Source organism: Pseudopipra pipra, chromosome 4 (genome assembly GCF_036250125.1).
Source record: "Pseudopipra pipra isolate bDixPip1 chromosome 4, bDixPip1.hap1, whole genome shotgun sequence".
NCBI lineage: Eukaryota > Metazoa > Chordata > Aves > Passeriformes > Pipridae > Pseudopipra > Pseudopipra pipra.
This window is the reverse complement of record NC_087552.1, coordinates 17,928,879-17,947,094: the sequence shown is the minus strand read 5'-3', so window position 1 is coordinate 17,947,094 and position 18,216 is coordinate 17,928,879. Positions and strand designations below refer to the sequence as shown.

The following is an 18,216-nucleotide window of genomic DNA, read 5'->3' as shown; positions in this document are numbered from 1 at the left end:
TGCCTGTGACAGAGGTGCTGAAAACCCACCGCTGTCTCAAGTATCTCAGGGCCCACAGCAGCTGTGGTCAAGCCCTTCACACCTGCGTTTCACCTCTTGGAAGATATGCTGGAGAAACCTGCTGACTGCAGGTCCTGCACACATGGCTTGCTTTACACCCTCCTCCCGTCAGAGACTTGATCCAGGGACAATTTCTGGGCATGAAAAGTACATGTTTAAGGAGGGATGGCAGTGGGACTTGGCTTGCTTTGGAAATAAACACCGGGGGTGTGTAATGCGATAGCACGTATACTTGGCTCCAGCTGGGCTGTTTCTCTATAGTGTGTTGTTTTGGGGTTCTGGACCAGAAATCTCTAGGTTTGTTTTTTGTACCAGTGACTCAACCACTAAACTGCTAAACCTTCTCCACAGTCAGCGTCTCAGAAAAGCCAAACAAGCAACTCGGACTGCATGAAAACATGAGCTGCAGACTGGCCTGAAAGCCAAAAGAAAACTATAATTTACTGGAAGGGAAGGTCCTCTTTAAATTTACAGAAAAGAGCATATATAGAAATCTAACAAAAGCATGTCATGATTGTCTGGCAGGGACCAGGGAATGCTGCTGCAAGAAGTGCTGCAAGAAGGCTTCTTTTGGTTGAAAACTCTTTCCTCAGTTAGTATCTGGTCACATAGATCCAAAAATAAAAGCCAGGGTAGTCCTCATTCAGGTGGATCCTTACATGCAGAACTACTAATGATGTACCATATACTCTCTTTTTATCCAATTCTCCTTCTAGGATATAAGAAGACTCTGAAGTAAACTAAGTTGAACTTCCAGCTGTTGCTGATCTCAGCTCCAAAATATAATTAGCTAGGTCTGTGTGATCATGTGATGGGCAGGTGCTGAGCTAACTTGGGGATGTTTCTCACCATGTTTCTAAACATGCCACAGTGTTAAGAAGCACAGGATAACTGGTAACATGGGCTGGTACAACAAGGTGTCTATTGTCTGCTTGACTAAGGACACAGCAAACATTAGCTGGGTATCAGAGATGAGGAGAAAGAGAACTGCTTTGAAACAGTTATAAATATTCTGCCTTCTGAAAGGGCTGTTTGGGATGTTTCCCTGTGTTTGAATGACACCTCATTGCCATTTTAAGGAAACACCAAATGGAAGAGGGTCTCAGAGCCTTACAGCACATCCCGGCTGATGCAGAGTCTGCCCAAAGCTATGGCTGTCCAAGCGAGGCACTGCCAGAATATATGTCACCCATCAACAGGGCCAATGCCCTGCTCCATAGCAGACACAGAATTTCATACCATGATAAAATCAATCCCTTGATTTCCAATGCTAATCATGGCACTTCTCAAACTGGAGCTACAGCTGCTTTCTCCCCTCCTTTTTTCTTTTTTAGGTTGACCAAACCATCTAAGAAAGAAGCAAGAAGGGACACAAATGAACAGAAGTGAGAATTTCTCAAAATCAAATCTTTTTTAATTCAACTATCGCTGGCTCTTCTATATCTTTACAAACAAGTTTCTGGATGTAGAATGCCTACTGAGACAACTAATTTTATTAACTTTTTTTTCCCTAGGTCAGACCAAAAAACACAAAAGGCCGTATTCTGCCTCATATTTGCAATTCCCATTGCACCACGTATGCCCTGGAGAGCAAATCTACAACTTTGTGGAAGCATTAACGCCTTTTTGGTTAATTTTATGTTCAGATTTCTTTCTTCCTGCTCACATTACAGATTCCTACTCCCTACAGAGCAGGGCACAAAAGGTTTCTGGGAAACTGGGCTCTGCCTTTTCACAAAAGGAGGACAGATGTGCCCCGAAGCCCTCCTACACGATACCAACTGCTGGGCATACAACAGACCTGCTGGTTAATGATCTCGCCCAGAAGTAATGTTTTAACCATAGAGTAGTTTGTGTTTGCTTCCAAAGCCACAAAGCCAAAGAGGAAGTGTAGGAGAACGTGGGCAGGACGGCGGCCAGGAGCCTCATGACCTCATCTTTTTCCGCCACATGGGGATTGGTGGCTGTGCTTGGGACAGGGTTTAAATTCCCGAAGGTCACAGATGTCAGGCAGTCAGGGGACAAGGGCAGAAAGACAGAGCTTCTGGGAGCCAACTGACTGGAGCTGCTGCTGGGATCACTAGGAGTGCTCTTGCTGCAGCTGACTCCTCCAGCACCAGAAAAGGTAATTTTTTTGCTTTTACTACCTGACATGTGCTAATCTGTCTGCAGCTTTAGTCAAGGAAACATTGAGCAGGAGATCTTTGAAAATTGCTTCACTGGGCAGGGACATTTGATGCTGCTCTGTGGAAAAAGGTGTGTTTTTATAGGAGCAAGGTTGCTTTAGCAATGCAAGGTATTATACGTAATGACAATTTTAAACCTGCGTGCTTATAGATGTCAGGAGGAGGTTATTGAAAACTCTGCCACTGAATCATGTGCTGCAAACTCAAAGCTGGTGCTTGAACACAGAAAGCTTTCTCCCTCATGTTACCACTGCCTGGCAGTGTCCTTGTTTTTTCTGGCAGGCTCACAGTTTGTGCTGCACAATCCTGAATGGATGGGACACTCGTCCTTCTCTGTGTAACTTGAAATTGCAATACCTCTAGTAGAGTGTCCTGTCTCAGGGCCAGCCTTACTAATGCATTTTAAATATGTCCTAAGTAGCCTTTTTTTTCCTGCTATGATTTACCAAAGTTTTAAATGACTCTTGTTCATCAGTGAATTGGTTTAATTTCTCAGGGATGTTCCGTATCCTGGGAACTGGTCTGTAAGCACCAAAATTTACTGTAGCTCAGCACTCTCCTAATTTCAGCAGGAATTAGTCATTTATTAAATTGCTAAAACTGCAATGTAAGCAGATGTTTCACGTTATCTCTTGTTTGGAAACACAGGTTATTTTGTTCAAGCTTCTGGAGGGGGAAATAAAGGTCTATCAATAAAAGCAGTTTATTTTCCTATAAACTGACTTTACTCAGAAACTGAAGTTAATAACCCTGAAAACTAGTTTTAAAATAGCTGACAAGAGAATCCAAACTGAGTTGGCTTTATGCTGTCTCTTCTGAAAAAAAAATACGTTAAATGAATGAAGATAAACCAAAGCTGATATTGATAACACTTGGGCTATCACAAAGCTTTTCCTTTGTCTGTGCAAGTCATTAGGTGACAGGATTCAGTTCACCTTCTCAATGGGGCCACTCTCACCAACTGCTCAGCTCTTCTCAGAGCCTCTTAAAAATTATTGCAGCTTTTGAGTAGCTAAGTCATGACAAACCAGCTGGGTGTGCGGTGGTGATGGAGGACAGAAGACAAAAATTAGTATGTGCAGGTTGGATCCATAGCAGGGAGCTGTTCTCAGCACAGTGAAGTACACTGGGAAAAAGGAAAAGCCTATGGCATTTTTGTGGTACTTTACCTTGTTGACTCACTGTTCCAAAATATTTTCTAGGTAAAACATCACAATGAAGGTGGCAGTTCTGTGTTTATGCCTTATCAGCATCACCGCTGCATGGCCAGTGAGTAAATCACAAATGTGGATCACCAATCACTTGTATTATTTTCTTTGCATCTTAGTGAGAAATACTGATAAATGCTTTTTCCTTTTCTCCCTTCAAGGTCAGTAAATCCAAGCAGCAGGCCATTTCTGCCAGCTCCGAAGAAAAATATGTAAGCTCCTTTTGTCTTTCTATTCATTAGCTTTAATAAATACTTTTTGATTTTTTTTTGTTTCCTCTAATACATATTTTCTGATACTTGTTTTATGATTGTAGATGCTTGCAGGGCATGTCCTCACCTGGCTGTTAGGAGCCAGTTTCATAGACTTTTTCCTGTGTCTGGTGTCCTGGTTGAGGACTTTCATTAGTTCTATCTCTGCACCAGCACTGCAAACCTTTTGTCTTAATGAAAAATGTGTCAGTTGCCAGTTAAAAAGAGAAAAGGACTATAGCATGGCACAACTACTACAGCCTACATTTGTTAGTGTGGATCAGATGACAATATTTGGTGTTGGAAGAGCACTTTAATCCAATTCCCATCATTTTTTGGAGTGATGTAAGTGAACGGTATTAATTTTGTATATAGCTATTTGATTTATACTCCACTGCCAGCTGCTACCCATGTAAAATCAATTCTTTGCTCTGAGAACCAACTACTGCACGTAGTTTAGAGTCTTCATGATGAGGGAGACAAATCAGTCCCAGTGGAACCGGTAAGTGTTTTGAACGACACTATGTCAGTCGAGTGCTGCAGGGCAGCCAGTGTGTAGCAACACTAATTTTCCTCATTCAAGTGCAGTTCTTGCAGTAGCATCTCTCCCTAAATAGCATCTCCTCCTTAGGCAGGGTGAGGCGAATTCAAAGAAATGCCTGCACATAGCTCCCCAAAACTGCATAAGCCCTGGGCTAGCAGGACAGATACTAGTCTGCACATCTCACATCTGTGTTCATTTTCCTGATGCATAGTAAATGTTTTCCAGCACTTTCCTGATGTGTCAAGCAAAAGCCATGAAGATGTGAATGACAATGATGACGATGATAATGATTCCAATGACACGGATGAATCCAATGAGGTTGTCACGGGTTTTCCCACAGACATTCCAGTCACTGTACCATTCCCCCCATTCCCTTTCACCCGGGGAGACAGAGACGCCGGCAGAGGCGACAGCGTGGCCTACAGGATGAGGGCAAAGGCCGCACTGGTGAAGTCCATCAAACTCCACAAAGATGCAAAAAAGGTAAACAGCACTGAGCAGTGGTCCCCATGGTTTTGGAAATGGGTAGTGAACTTGAAGATGGACATGTTGTTTTATGGGAGTCAGCTTTGAGAAGAATCGGTGAGGGGAAAGCAGGCATGAGCAAAGGAATCTATTTTCCCTTGTCTGGATACCCCAAATCAGGGGGTGTTGATGGTGCCAAGGCAAGAGTGTAGCCTGCTGCTGCAAGATATGCAACACTGCAATGATGTACTCACACACATGAAATCTGAGGACAGGATCAAATGTTAATTTCTCATAATGTGAAGGGTTCATTAACTCCATAAAAGTTAGTGTTTCCAGGCAGAGATGTACCATGCAAGCTTTGAGTGTCCCCTCAGCCTAAGCAGCTTTAGTGCAGTAGGGCAGCACTTGTTGATAGATAATTTCCCAGGAGTGACAGTGGCTCTTGTTTTGCTCTCTAACACAGGTCATGTATGATGCCACTGTGGAAGAGATGAGAGCAATCTGGATGCAGACAGCCAGTGAGCAGGGTTCTCCCGGGAGGATTCTGCTTCCCGCCGCTCCCTGGAGAAGCATGCCATCAGCGTGGAATGGTCTGACAAGAGCCACGGGCAGGATAGCAGCGAGCTGGACAGCAATCAGCCTGACCGGAGCATGGAAAACGACAGCAGGCAGAAATTCGGCAGGCATGAGGCACACACAGCTGCACAGGTTTTCCAGTGATGTATCTTGAAGCAGCATCGTCATTGAGGAAACCTGCTGAACTCAGCCTTTGGGTATTAAACCCCTTGAGGAAGCCTTCTTACCTCTTCCAGAGCTGTGATCTCCTCCTGCCCAATTTCACTATCGTGCTACTGCTTCAGGCCAACGAAGTTGCAAAGAACTGCTACAATGCTTCTTAAAAGAGGTCTAAAAACCAATTATGAGCTTTGAGGAACCATTTGAAGGGGCAAGCATTAGTCCAAAAGGCATCTTTTACAGGTTTACAAGCTGGGTACCACAAACAGGGTGTTGGGCACCAACCTTTAGCCCTGAGCTTAAAAAGGAGTTTTGAGCTGTATGTTTTTAGGTACAGAGCTTGACACCGACTGTGCAGAGCAGGCCAAGTGGTGCCCATCAGCAATAGCTCTGCTCAGCGCGCAGATACTTTCATGGCTGTGCACGGACAGCGGGGGCAGCCCGGAGAGGCACAAGTCCCCCTTATAACACCATGTTTTTTCAGAAGAGGGCAAAAGCAGACTGCCTGAGGGAGCAGCTGAAAGCAGTACCTCTCAAAAGAAGAGGAACACAGCTATAGAAGAAGAACGATTTTCCCCCTCACCTCCTGTAGTTTCTCAGTGCCATCATCCCGTGCCAAGGAGCAGGGACTGAGATGGACTGAAACACCACCCAGACCCCAGCAAACCCCTCCTCCCAGTGCTCAGCCTTCCTGCTAAGCTGACAGCCAAACCTGGGCAACTGGAGGGACCCTGAGCACATCCAGATTTTTGGAGGATGGAAGATGCTCCAAAGCCTCCATCCTTTGCCAAGAGAAGCACTTAGTGCCATTGAGAAGGGTGCAAATCAGTCCCAGCAATAAGAAACCTACCTGAGTTTTTCTTCTGCAGAACAAGCCACTCACTACTGCCTCCCACCAAGGGCTTCAAAAATGTTTTTACTTAATTCAAACTGTCTCAATATGTATTTCTCTAACAGACCATCCACCAGCACTTCCCCATTAAGAGACTGGGAAATGTATTCCGAGGTCACAACCATTGCTACAGTCAAGCAAAGGCACAATTGGACACATGAATTGCAATGCAATTCTCAGTGGGACTAGTAAAAATTATTATAAGTGAATATTATCATCTTTTCGGGGCTTCTTTTGGTAATCCTTGCCTATTTCCCTGCATCCTTATGGTGGATTTAGAAGGACTGCTGTGCAGGGTTGCTTAGGGGAGTGCAATCCTATCCCTGTGCTGAGCTGTGTGGGGAGCCAGGTGTCACACTCCCTCTCATCAATAACCCACCATATGTCCCTGGCAGCCCGAGAGGATGATGCAGCCCTCTTTCACTTGGGTCGCCCTGGCAGCAAAACCAACTTGCCCATGGGCAGAGCCCTGTGGGCAAACACAGCCACGGTCGTGGGGCTGAAGGACCAAGCTAGTTGCTGGACCTCTGCTGCCTTGTGGAGTCCAGTTGTTTGTCTACCCACAGCTCAAAATCATTTTTGTTATTAGTAACTCAAAGAGTGAGAAGCAGTACCAACCCACTTGAGGTGGCAAATGGGTTTTCTCACATCATAGTACATTTTCTTGTCATCAGTGATCACTCTGCAGCAGGCTATGTCCGTATATGACATCTTATACTACATTCACCCTTCTTAAATTATTTTATGACCCTTGCTTTGATCTCCAGGGTACCCCTGATTTGGGAGAGTACAGAGCTGAAAACCTCTGGCCAGTGAACCATGCATTTCTCACTTATGAGTTGCTTTCTCCTGACAAAAAACGGTGGCAAACCATAGCCATCCATGAAAATCCCAATGCTGTTTTTCCGGGGTGATTAATATAGAAGCCAGCTCAATCTGGGCTTAGTTTACACTGTTGGCCATCATTAACCTTTTATTTTTGGAAGTTAATAGATGTAAACTTCTTCCTTCATGAAATGGAAAGGCAAGGGGTATTTCAGAGGTTCTATGCCTTGCTTTAAAGCTGGTCCACATGGAAGGAGATAGAACAGGTATGTGGCCTTTTCAGCTTTTGTGGGATGCACAGAGAAGGGGCAAGAGATTTCCCTCCCTTCCACCACTGAGTGATGAGTATTTTCAAGAGTGGCTTTAGTTAAAAAGTGTTGGGTCTTACAAAAAACATGTTTTCAGCCCCCTGCTGTGATCATTAGCAGCATTGAGGAAGATCAAGCCTGAGAGCCTTCAAATGTTCAACTTACTAAAAGCTACCCCTCCTTTTCCTCAGTGCTCTCTCCTCCCTTGCCCCTAATAACACATTCCTGCTAAAAGCCATCCAGTCCCACCCTGAAATACAAGTGGTGCTGGTTCCACTCAGCCAACCTCCGCTGCACCTGGAGTGTGAGTGGACAGGGTCCCTGCCTTAATACATGGGATGTTTCATACTCCAGTAAATCCAGTTTAAACACTTGCTTTCCAAAAATCTTGGATCCAAAGGGCTTAGATAAAAAAAAAATCCTAAAGGAGATTTAATGCTTGATATACAAATGTTAAGATGCTAGAGCAATTCCAAATATATATTTAATATATGAATAATTAAGTACCTCCAACCAGCAACAAATATGAGGAATGAAGGATGTGAATATGATGACTGAAATGAGTTTCCTTCAATTCCCAGGCTCAGGACTGAGAAAAATGGGGAAGTCATCCCCAACCATCCTTAAACTCTCAACATTTTGGCCTAAAAGCAACAGTTGTAATAACAGAGAAATTTTTGTAAGAAATGAACCTCCTCACATAGAGCATGATCTGAAAATATCCTTATGCTATCCACAGTGTTGGACAAATTGCCACCATCCTCCCCACACCCGAGAGTGCCCATGGGATCTGAAGCTGAGGAGCATCCCGCATCCAGCAGGGCTGAGACAGGGTTGCTGCCACTCTCAAGAGCTCCAGCCAACCCCTTTGAATGCAGGGCCAGTGGTAGACTGGCTAGAAGGAAAATGGAATTTTAATTTCACTTTTTTTCCCGTGTCATCTTTCACAGCAGAGCAGGGCCTTGGGGGGGAAGGTGCTGTCCCCAGAAACAGAGCAAACTTCCTCCTAACCCTGTTGGGAAATGCTCAGCAGAGGAACAGTTGAACACTTGAAAACTTCAAGACTTCAGAGACTTGAAATAAGCATCTAAATTGTTAGATTTTCATCTGTTGGGGGGGGGAGAGGGAAGTTTGGTGTCCTTTTAATTGCTTTGAATTAGGGCTAAATTTAAAACGAGTCTTTTCAACAACAGAGTAATAAACACGGAGGAAGAAGGTTAAGAAAGGGTTTAATTTTCTCACGGGGGAGGGGAGGTTTTGGTGGGGTTTCTTTAGCCCCCGAAGGGCTGCAGCGCTACTCGGGCTGGAGGCGGAGGGAGGGGGACGTGTCCCTCTGCTCTGCCCTCGTGAGGCCTCGCCCGGAGGCTGCGCCCGGCTCTGACCCGGCACAAGCGGGATGTGCCCGCCGGGCCGGCACGAAGGGCAAGGAAGCAGCGGGCACAAAGATGCTCACAGGGCCAGAGCACCTCTCCTATGGAGCCAGGCTGGGACAGCCGGGGATGTCCAGCCTGGAGAGGAACGGGCTCCGGGGGAGGCCTCACTGCGGCCCTCCAGTGGCTGAAGGGGCCTGTAGGAAAGGCAGAGAGCGATTTCTTCACACGGGCAGTGAGTGAGAGGAAAAGGGGGAACGATTTTAAAGCAGAAGAGGGAAGATTTAGATTAGATGTTAGGAAGAGCTGTGAGGGTGTCGAGACACTGGAGCAGGCTGCCCAGAGAAGCTGTGGATGCCCCGTCCCTGGAAGGCACTATTCCAGGCCAGGCTAGATGGGGCCCTGAGCACCCTGGTCTAGTGGATGATGTCCCTATCCATGGCAGGGCAGTTAGAACCAGATGATCTTCAAGGTCCCTTCCAAGCCAAAGCATTCTGGGCCTCCACGAGGGTGCAAAGAGGTCACCGGCTACCGGACCATGGAATGTTACCAAACGGTTGCCATGCGGGCGTCCGCACGGAGGGGTCAGGAGCCCAACACTCCATCGACAGTTGGCAGTTGGCGGATACTCTGCTGGGAAGCAGGTGCAGAGCCTCTGTCTTCTCTGTCCCTGGTGGGAACAGAAGGCGATTTGCTGATAATTTTCACGACAAATTCTCAACTAACGGTACAGGTGAGTGTAGATGATCTTTGAAAATGTTTCTGATGCTGTGGGGCTGTTCTGGGCTTCAGGTCCAGCTGCAGGTGTCTGGGACTCAAGTACCAGACTCATAGATTTCCCCTCTAGCTTTGGGCAGAACCTGGTGACTCGTGAAAGGGAATCTTAGAGTATGTGTGGCTATTTAAGAGAACAGGCATTCCAGATAGGTCATCTCCTCTCTTCTTTTCTGATAGGTTTGGAAGAACATCATTCTCTGATTCCTAGAAATCAGGACTTTGTAGCCTGTTCTACCTAAGGAATCTAAGGGATCGATTGCTGTAACTTCCCTGAAATTCCTTTTTTGGTGTTTGTCCCACTGACTTTTCCAGTGGTTTTAGATCACCAAACACCATGAGCACAGTAAGTACTTTACTACTCAATGCAAATCTGATTTCTGAAACATATTTTCTGGGGTACTTCTAGAAAGGATTTCAAGAGTTTTTAGCAAGGGCACGGGAGGAGAAGCCTGTTAAAACTTTATGTAACTTCATGTTCTGGGATACTGAAGGTTTTGAATCTCTTGGGGTGCTAGCAATAGCTCAGAAATGCTTACAGTGTGAGCAACACCCTGATAGAATTGTGAACTAGTCTTCTTCTTTGCAAGCCACTGGGATAGGCTTTTTCCTGGTGAGGCACCTGGTAAGAGATCAGGGGTGATGTCTTTTCCTTGATGCAATGGGCTCAGGTAGGAATGACCCAGAGCACCATTCAATGTGTATTCCAGACGTTGTGGAGTTGTTTTCTGTATCCTCGTGTACTTTCACTGCTGTTGCAAAAATGAGGGCCCCGTTAATATTACTCCCACACCAAATGCTAAGGCTTTGTTCTCTCTTAGAATCGGCGAAAGCGCCGTGGAGGAGCCGTTAATTCCAGACAAGCTCCCAAACGAAGCAGGCTGCTGGCTTCTAGTGCAGGTGAGGCTTCAGCAGCAGAGCCAATAGACCTCGAAGAAAGTCGTGTGCTTTCTTTTGATCTTGGTAAGAACAGAAACTGCTTCTAGAGGTTTGACATACAGCTGAACATATGCTTTTGCCAGTTTCTAGGCCCTTTCCTGGGGAGGAAGGGAAACATGGGATTTTAGGAAGTGCCTAGTACGGCATCCCTAAGCAACAAGCCTTCTCATGACCATTTGGGTTTGTTACTGAGCTGTGATCCATTTTCCACTAAAATGAGAGAGATTCCATGCTTTCATTTGAAAGAGAATGAGAGAGAATTTCCACTAAAATGAGGGAGATGAGCTGTGTATCAAAGGTCCTCAAGTGCTGCTCAGACATCTGAATGAACTCTGATGAGCTGGCAGGTGCCACAGCTGCCACTACAGAGGGTGGCAAACTAAGTATGAGATCTCTGAAGCTGGAAGAAGATAAGGAAAAGCTAGCTGTGCCCCATCCCTCAGGGGAACATGTACAGCATGGTACTGTAAAATTAGGATACCCTCTACGATTCTGGTTCTGCTTTGGGTTTTGTTTTGGGTTTTTTTTCTGTCTGATAAACATTACCCTATGTTAGATGAATCATCTGTTGGTGTGTACCTCCCACAAGATATTGTTATCCAACAGAATTGTGTGAGAAGTTCAGCTGCTGTTCCTCTTGCACTGCCACCTGTGAAAAAAACAGGGCTGGTAATGGTCTCTGTGGACTGTTGAGGGCAAAGCTTGAGTGACATTTTGGCCACATTCCTGAAGAGAAGAGACCCAAGGCACAATCGAATCTACCTCAGCCTGTTCCACAGTGACAGCCCATTTCTCTTTTTCAGCTGTTGACGAAATCATAGATCTCACAGACGAATCTGCTGAGCCTGAAGTCATTGATCTAACTGGTGATGATTCTGCTGTGGTAAGTAATGAATGGCACACTTCTGTCCATCTTGCAGTCAAATTAGTTTTCTCCTGTGCTCCTGGGCCTATCTTCTGGCATCTAACTAGGTAGCCTGACCTCCAGGGTTGAAACACAGCTCTGATTGACCACTTTAGACAGAGTTACCAGTCAAATGCACCTCTGAACACATTAACACTTCCAAGTATCCCTTGTAGTGAAAAAGTAGTTTAAAAGAGCCTGTTGCTCCAGAACTTGGGCACAACATTTACCAGTCATTGGTAATGTAACAGAAGGAGATGCAATTTAAAAGGGAAGTTATTCCAGAGATCCTCATCATACAGGCCAGGGATTTAAAGAAAAAGAAAAGGAGAGGACAGGAAGACTTTGACTCCTCAAATATTAAGTGTTTACCTGCAACATCCATATAAGGTGCTCCTGGACACTGAGGTGTTCATCTAATAGGAAGTGTTTATGGCTATCACTGCTGAATTTGCCTGTTTAGGGCAGAAGGAGGGAAAGAAACACCTTCAGCCTAAATCCAATTGGGGAACTGAAAGAGGGGAGCAGGGAGGAGGGGCTACATGTGGTTCCTAAGCTGCCTCCATTTCGACCCCGTTGCAGCAGTGCGAGCAGAACCAGCAGCACCCAGCTGGAAACCCAGTTGTTTCCAGTGCAGCAGATAATTCAGTTGTGCTACTGACCAGTGATGATGAAGAGGAACCAAGAGATAATGATGGGTATGTGACAGATGAAGTGTCTTTCTACAGTCTAATTTCTGACACAGGGTAGAAATAGGTCTTTGCCAAGGCTTTGAGTTCTGCTTGATTCTGTGTGAAAAATTCAGACCTGGAATAAAGTGGCCTGTCTGTTTTTGAAATCCCATCCAAAAATCCAGTAAAATCCAGAAGAAAGCTTTTTTATCTCATTAAGGAATTAAGGAATGGATCTTACACTGTGGCTTGAGACACACTGAAATGCTTGAAGTACATAAAAGCCTTTCAAATGATTGTGTTGCTGGGCTGGGATGTTGCTAGGTCCGACTAAAGGATGTTTTAATTTCTGACACTTCATGTGTTGGTAACCCTCCATGCACAGTGAAATTAATGGCTGCATTTTCTTTCAAGTTCTATTCTCTCTAGCACACGGCCAGCAGCTACTGTTACCTCTCCAATTTGGATAGATGACTCCTCAGAGGTAAGGATCCACATGTTGTTATCCTTTCAGCTTTATGGGAGGGCAAAGAGGACAGAGGGGGATCTGCACAGCTCAGCTGGCTGATGTGGGATGCTACGGGCAGCTGGCTTGAGCACAGACCTTGCTTTGCAGCTCCAACTAGCACGTCCCTCCAAGTCACTTCTCAGGGGTGTACACACAGGGAGGAACCCTTGCCAAGATGGCACATCTGTGGGTTCCTTATTATTCTGGTAGATACTGACTGATTGCAGATACTCCAAGTCCTATTAGCCTGGTGCCAGTGCAGCATCAAACTTGAATTCTTTACTCCAAACCCCTATTGTGGTTTCCTTTCTCTGATGCAATGGGCTCAGGCAGGAATGACCCAGAGCACCATTCAATGTGTATTCCAGACGTTGTGGAGTTGTTTTCTGTATCCTCGTGTACTTTCACTGCTGTTGCAAAAATGAGGGCCCCGTTAATATTACTCCCACACCAAATGCTAAGGCTTTGTTCTCTCTTAGAATCGGCGAAAGTGCCCTGGAGGAGCCATTAATTCCAGACAAGCTCCGAAACGAAGCAGGCTGCTGGCTTCTAGTGCAGGTGAGGCTTCAGCAGCAGAGCCAATAGACCTCGAAGAAAGTCGTGTGCTTTCTTTTGATCTTGGTAAGAACAGAAACTGCTTCTAGAGGTTTGACATACAGCTGAACATATGCTTTTGCCAGTTTCTAGGCCCTTTACTGGGGAGGAAGGGAAACATGGGATTTTAGGAAGTGCCTAGTATGGCATCCCTAAACAACAAGCCTTCTCACAACCATTTGGGTTTGTTACTGAGCTGTGATCCATTTTCCACTAAAATGAGAGAGATTCCATGCTCTCATTTGAAAGAGAATGAGAGAGAATTTCCACTAAAATGAGGGAGATGAGCTGTGTATCAAAGGTCCTCCAGGGCTGCTCAGACATCTGAATGAACTCTGATGAGCTGGCAGGTGCCACAGCTGCCACTACAGAGGGTGGCAAACTAAGTATGAGATCTCTGAAGCTGGAAGAAGATAAGGAAAAGCTAGCTGTGCCCCATCCCTCAGGGGAACATGTACAGCATGGTACTGTAAAATTAGGATACCCTCTACGATTCTGGTTCTGCTTTGGGTTTTGTTTTGGGTTTTTTTTCTGTCTGATAAACATTACCCTATGTTAGATGAATCATCTGTTGGTGTGTACCTCCCACAAGATATTGTTATCCAACAGAATTGTGTGAGAAGTTCAGCTGCTGTTCCTCTTGCACTGCCACCTGTGAAAAAACAGGGCTGGTAATGGTCTCTGTGGACTGTTGAGGGCAAAGCTTGAGTGACATTTTGGCCACATTCCTGAAGAGAAGAGACCCAAGGCACAATCGAATCTACCTCAGCCTGTTCCACAGTGACAGCCCATTTCTCTTTTTCAGCTGTTGACGAAATCATAGATCTCACAGACGAATCTGCTGAGCCTGAAGTCATTGATCTAACTGGTGATGATTCTGCTGTGGTAAGTAATGAATGGCACACTTCTGTCCATCTTGCAGTCAAATTAGTTTTCTCCTGTGCTCCTGGGCCTATCTTCTGGCATCTAACTAGGTAGCCTGACCTCCAGGGTTGAAACACAGCTCTGATTGACCACTTTAGACAGAGTTACCAGTCAAATGCACCTCTGAACACATTAACACTTCCAAGTATCCCTTGTAGTGAAAAAGTAGTTTAAAAGAGCCTGTTGCTCCAGAACTTGGGCACAACATTTACCAGTCATTGGTAATGTAACAGAAGGAGATGCAATTTAAAAGGGAAGTTATTCCAGAGATCCTCATCATACAGGCCAGGGATTTAAAGAAAAAGAAAAGGAGAGGACAGGAAGACTTTGACTCCTCAAATATTAAGTGTTTACCTGCAACATCCATATAAGGTGCTCCTGGACACTGAGGTGTTCATCTAATAGGAAGTGTTCATGGCTATCACTGCTGAATTTGCCTGTTTAGGGCAGAAAGAGGGAAAGAAACACCTCCAGCCTAAATCCAATTAGGGAACTGAAAGAGGGGAGCAGGGAGGAGGGGCTACATGTGGTTCCTAAGCTGCCTCCATTTCGACCCCGTTGCAGCAGTGCGAGCAGAACCAGCAGCACCCAGCTGGAAACCCAGTTGTTTCCAGTGCAGCAGATAATTCAGTTGTGCTACTGACCAGTGATGATGAAGAGGAACCAAGAGATAATGATGGGTATGTGACAGATGAAGTGTCTTTCTACAGTCTAATTTCTGACACAGGGTAGAAATAGGTCTTTGCCAAGGCTTTGAGTTCTGCTTGATTCTGTGTGAAAAATTCAGACCTGGAATAAAGTGGCCTGTCTGTTTTTGAAATCCCATCCAAAAATCCAGTAAAATCCAGAAGAAAGCTTTTTTATCTCATTAAGGAATTAAGGAATGGATCTTACACTGTGGCTTGAGACACACTGAAATGCTTGAAGTACATAAAAGCCTTTCAAATGATTGTGTTGCTGGGCTGGGATGTTGCTAGGTCCGAATAAAGGATGTTTTAATTTCTGACACTTCATGTGTTGGTAACCCTCCATGCACAGTGAAATTAATGGCTGCATTTTCTTTCAAGTTCTATTCTCTCTAGCACACGGCCAGCAGCTACTGTTACCTCTCCAATTTGGATAGATGACTCCTCAGAGGTAAGGATCCACATGTTGTTATCCTTTCAGCTTTATGGGAGGGCAAAGAGGACAGAGGGGGATCTGCACAGCTCAGCTGGCTGATGTGGGATGCTACGGGCAGCTGGCTTGAGCACAGACCTTGCTTTGCAGCTCCAACTAGCACGTCCCTCCAAGTCACTTCTCAGGGGTGTACACACAGGGAGGAACCCTTGCCAAGATGGCACATCTGTGGGTTCCTTATTATTCTGGTAGATACTGACTGATTGCAGATACTCCAAGTCCTATTAGCCTGGTGCCAGTGCAGCATCAAACTTGAATTCTTTACTCCAAACCCCTATTGTGGTTTCCTTTCTCTGATGCAATGGGCTCAGGCAGGAATGACCCAGAGCACCATTCAATGTGTATTCCAGACGTTGTGGAGTTGTTTTCTGTATCCTCATATACTTTCACTGGTGTTGCAAAAATGAGGGCCCCGTTAATATTACTCCCACACCAAATGCTAAGGCTTTGTTCTCTCTTAGAATCGGCGAAAGCGCCGTGGAGGAGCCGTTAATTCCAGACAAGCTCCGAAACGAAGCAGGCTGCTGGCTTCTAGTGCAGGTGAGGCTTCAGCAGCAGAGCCAATAGACCTCGAAGAAAGTCGTGTGCTTTCTTTTGATCTTGGTAAGAACAGAAACTGCTTCTAGAGGTTTGACATACAGCTGAACATATGCTTTTGCCAGTTTCTAGGCCCTTTACTGGGGAGGAAGGGAAACATGGGATTTTAGGAAGTGCCTAGTATGGCATCCCTAAACAACAAGCCTTCTCACAACCATTTGGGTTTGTTACTGAGCTGTGATCCATTTTCCACTAAAATGAGAGAGATTCCATGCTCTCATTTGAAAGAGAATGAGAGAGAATTTCCACTAAAATGAGGGAGATGAGCTGTGTATCAAAGGTCCTCCAGGGCTGCTCAGACATCTGAATGAACTCTGATGAGCTGGCAGGTGCCACAGCTGCCACTACAGAGGGTGGCAAACTAAGTATGAGATCTCTGAAGCTGGAAGAAGATAAGGAAAAGCTAGCTGTGCCCCATCCCTCAGGGGAACATGTACAGCATGGTACTGTAAAATTAGGATACCCTCTACGATTCTGGTTCTGCTTTGGGTTTTGTTTTGGGTTTTTTTTCTGTCTGATAAACATTACCCTATGTTAGATGAATCATCTGTTGGTGTGTACCTCCCACAAGATATTGTTATCCAACAGAATTGTGTGAGAAGTTCAGCTGCTGTTCCTCTTGCACTGCCACCTGTGAAAAAACAGGGCTGGTAATGGTCTCTGTGGACTGTTGAGGGCAAAGCTTGAGTGACATTTTGGCCACATTCCTGAAGAGAAGAGACCCAAGGCACAATCGAATCTACCTCAGCCTGTTCCACAGTGACAGCCCATTTCTCTTTTTCAGCTGTTGACGAAATCATAGATCTCACAGACGAATCTGCTGAGCCTGAAGTCATTGATCTAACTGGTGATGATTCTGCTGTGGTAAGTAATGAATGGCACACTTCTGTCCATCTTGCAGTCAAATTAGTTTTCTCCTGTGCTCCTGGGCCTATCTTCTGGCATCTAACTAGGTAGCCTGACCTCCAGGGTTGAAACACAGCTCTGATTGACCACTTTAGACAGAGTTACCAGTCAAATGCACCTCTGAACACATTAACACTTCCAAGTATCCCTTGTAGTGAAAAAGTAGTTTAAAAGAGCCTGTTGCTCCAGAACTTGGGCACAACATTTACCAGTCATTGGTAATGTAACAGAAGGAGATGCAATTTAAAAGGGAAGTTATTCCAGAGATCCTCATCATACAGGCCAGGGATTTAAAGAAAAAGAAAAGGAGAGGACAGGAAGACTTTGACTCCTCAAATATTAAGTGTTTACCTGCAACTTCCATTTAAGGTACTCCTGGACACTGAGGTGTTCATCTAATAGGAAGTGTTCATGGCTATCACTGCTGAATTTGCCTGTTTAGGGCAGAAAGAGGGAAAGAAACACCTCCAGCCTAAATCCAATTAGGGAACTGAAAGAGGGGAGCAGGGAGAAAGGGCTACATGTGGTTCCTAAGCTACCTCCACTTCGACCCCGTTGCAGCAGTGCGAGCAGAACCAGCAGCACCCAGCTGGAAACCCAGTTGTTTCCAGTGCAGCAGATAATTCAGTTGTGCTACTGACCAGTGATGATGAAGAGGAACCAAGAGATAATGATGGGTATGTGACAGATAAAGTAACTCTCTAAAGTCTAATTTCTGACACAGGGTAGAAATAGGTTTTTGCCAAGGCTTTGAGTTCTGCTTGATTCTGTGTGAAAAATTCAGACCTGGAATATAGTGGCCTGTCTGTTTTTGAAAGCCCATCCAAAAAACCAGTAAAATCCAGCAGAAACCTTTTTTATCTCATTAAGGAATTAAGGAATGGATCTTACACTGTGGCTTGAGACACAGTGAAATGTTTGAAGTACATAAAAGCCCTTCAAATGATTGTGTTGCTGGGCTGGGATGTTGCTAGATCAGAATAAAGGATGCTTTGATTTCTGACACTTTATGTGTTGGTAACCCTCCATGCACAATGAAATTAATGGCTGCATTTTCCTTCAAGTTCTCTTCTCTCTAGCACACGGCCAGTAGGTATTGTTACCTCTCCAATTTGGATAGATGACTCCTCAGAGGTAAGGATCCACATGTTGTTATCCTTTCAGCTTTATGGGAGGGCAAAGAGGACAGAGGGGGATCTGCACAGCTCAGCTGGCTGATGTGGGATGCTACAGGCAGCTGGCTTGAGCACAGCCCTTGCTTTGCAGCTCCAAGTAGCACGTCCCTCCAAGTCACTTCTCAGGGGTGCCTGTAGAGGGGGATCCCTCGCCAAGATGGCACTGGAAGATCTGTGGGTTCCCGATAATTATAGCAG

General features: G+C 45.3%; 2 long non-coding RNA genes and 1 pseudogene across 2 annotated transcripts in view; 2 read left to right on the top strand and 1 right to left on the bottom strand.

Annotated features, from left to right (window-relative positions):
* LOC135412873 (uncharacterized) overlaps positions 1 to 18,216 on the bottom strand; it is a 636,102-nt gene that overhangs the window by 300,003 nt on the left and 317,883 nt on the right. The window lies entirely within an intron of this gene.
* Positions 1,955 to 3,667, top strand: LOC135412850 (uncharacterized). Its single transcript, XR_010429980.1, has 3 exons — positions 1,955 to 2,185; positions 3,449 to 3,515; positions 3,616 to 3,667. It is a non-coding gene; the product is annotated as an uncharacterized LOC135412850 (long non-coding RNA).
* LOC135412930 (osteopontin-like) lies at positions 3,948 to 5,606 on the top strand (annotated as a pseudogene).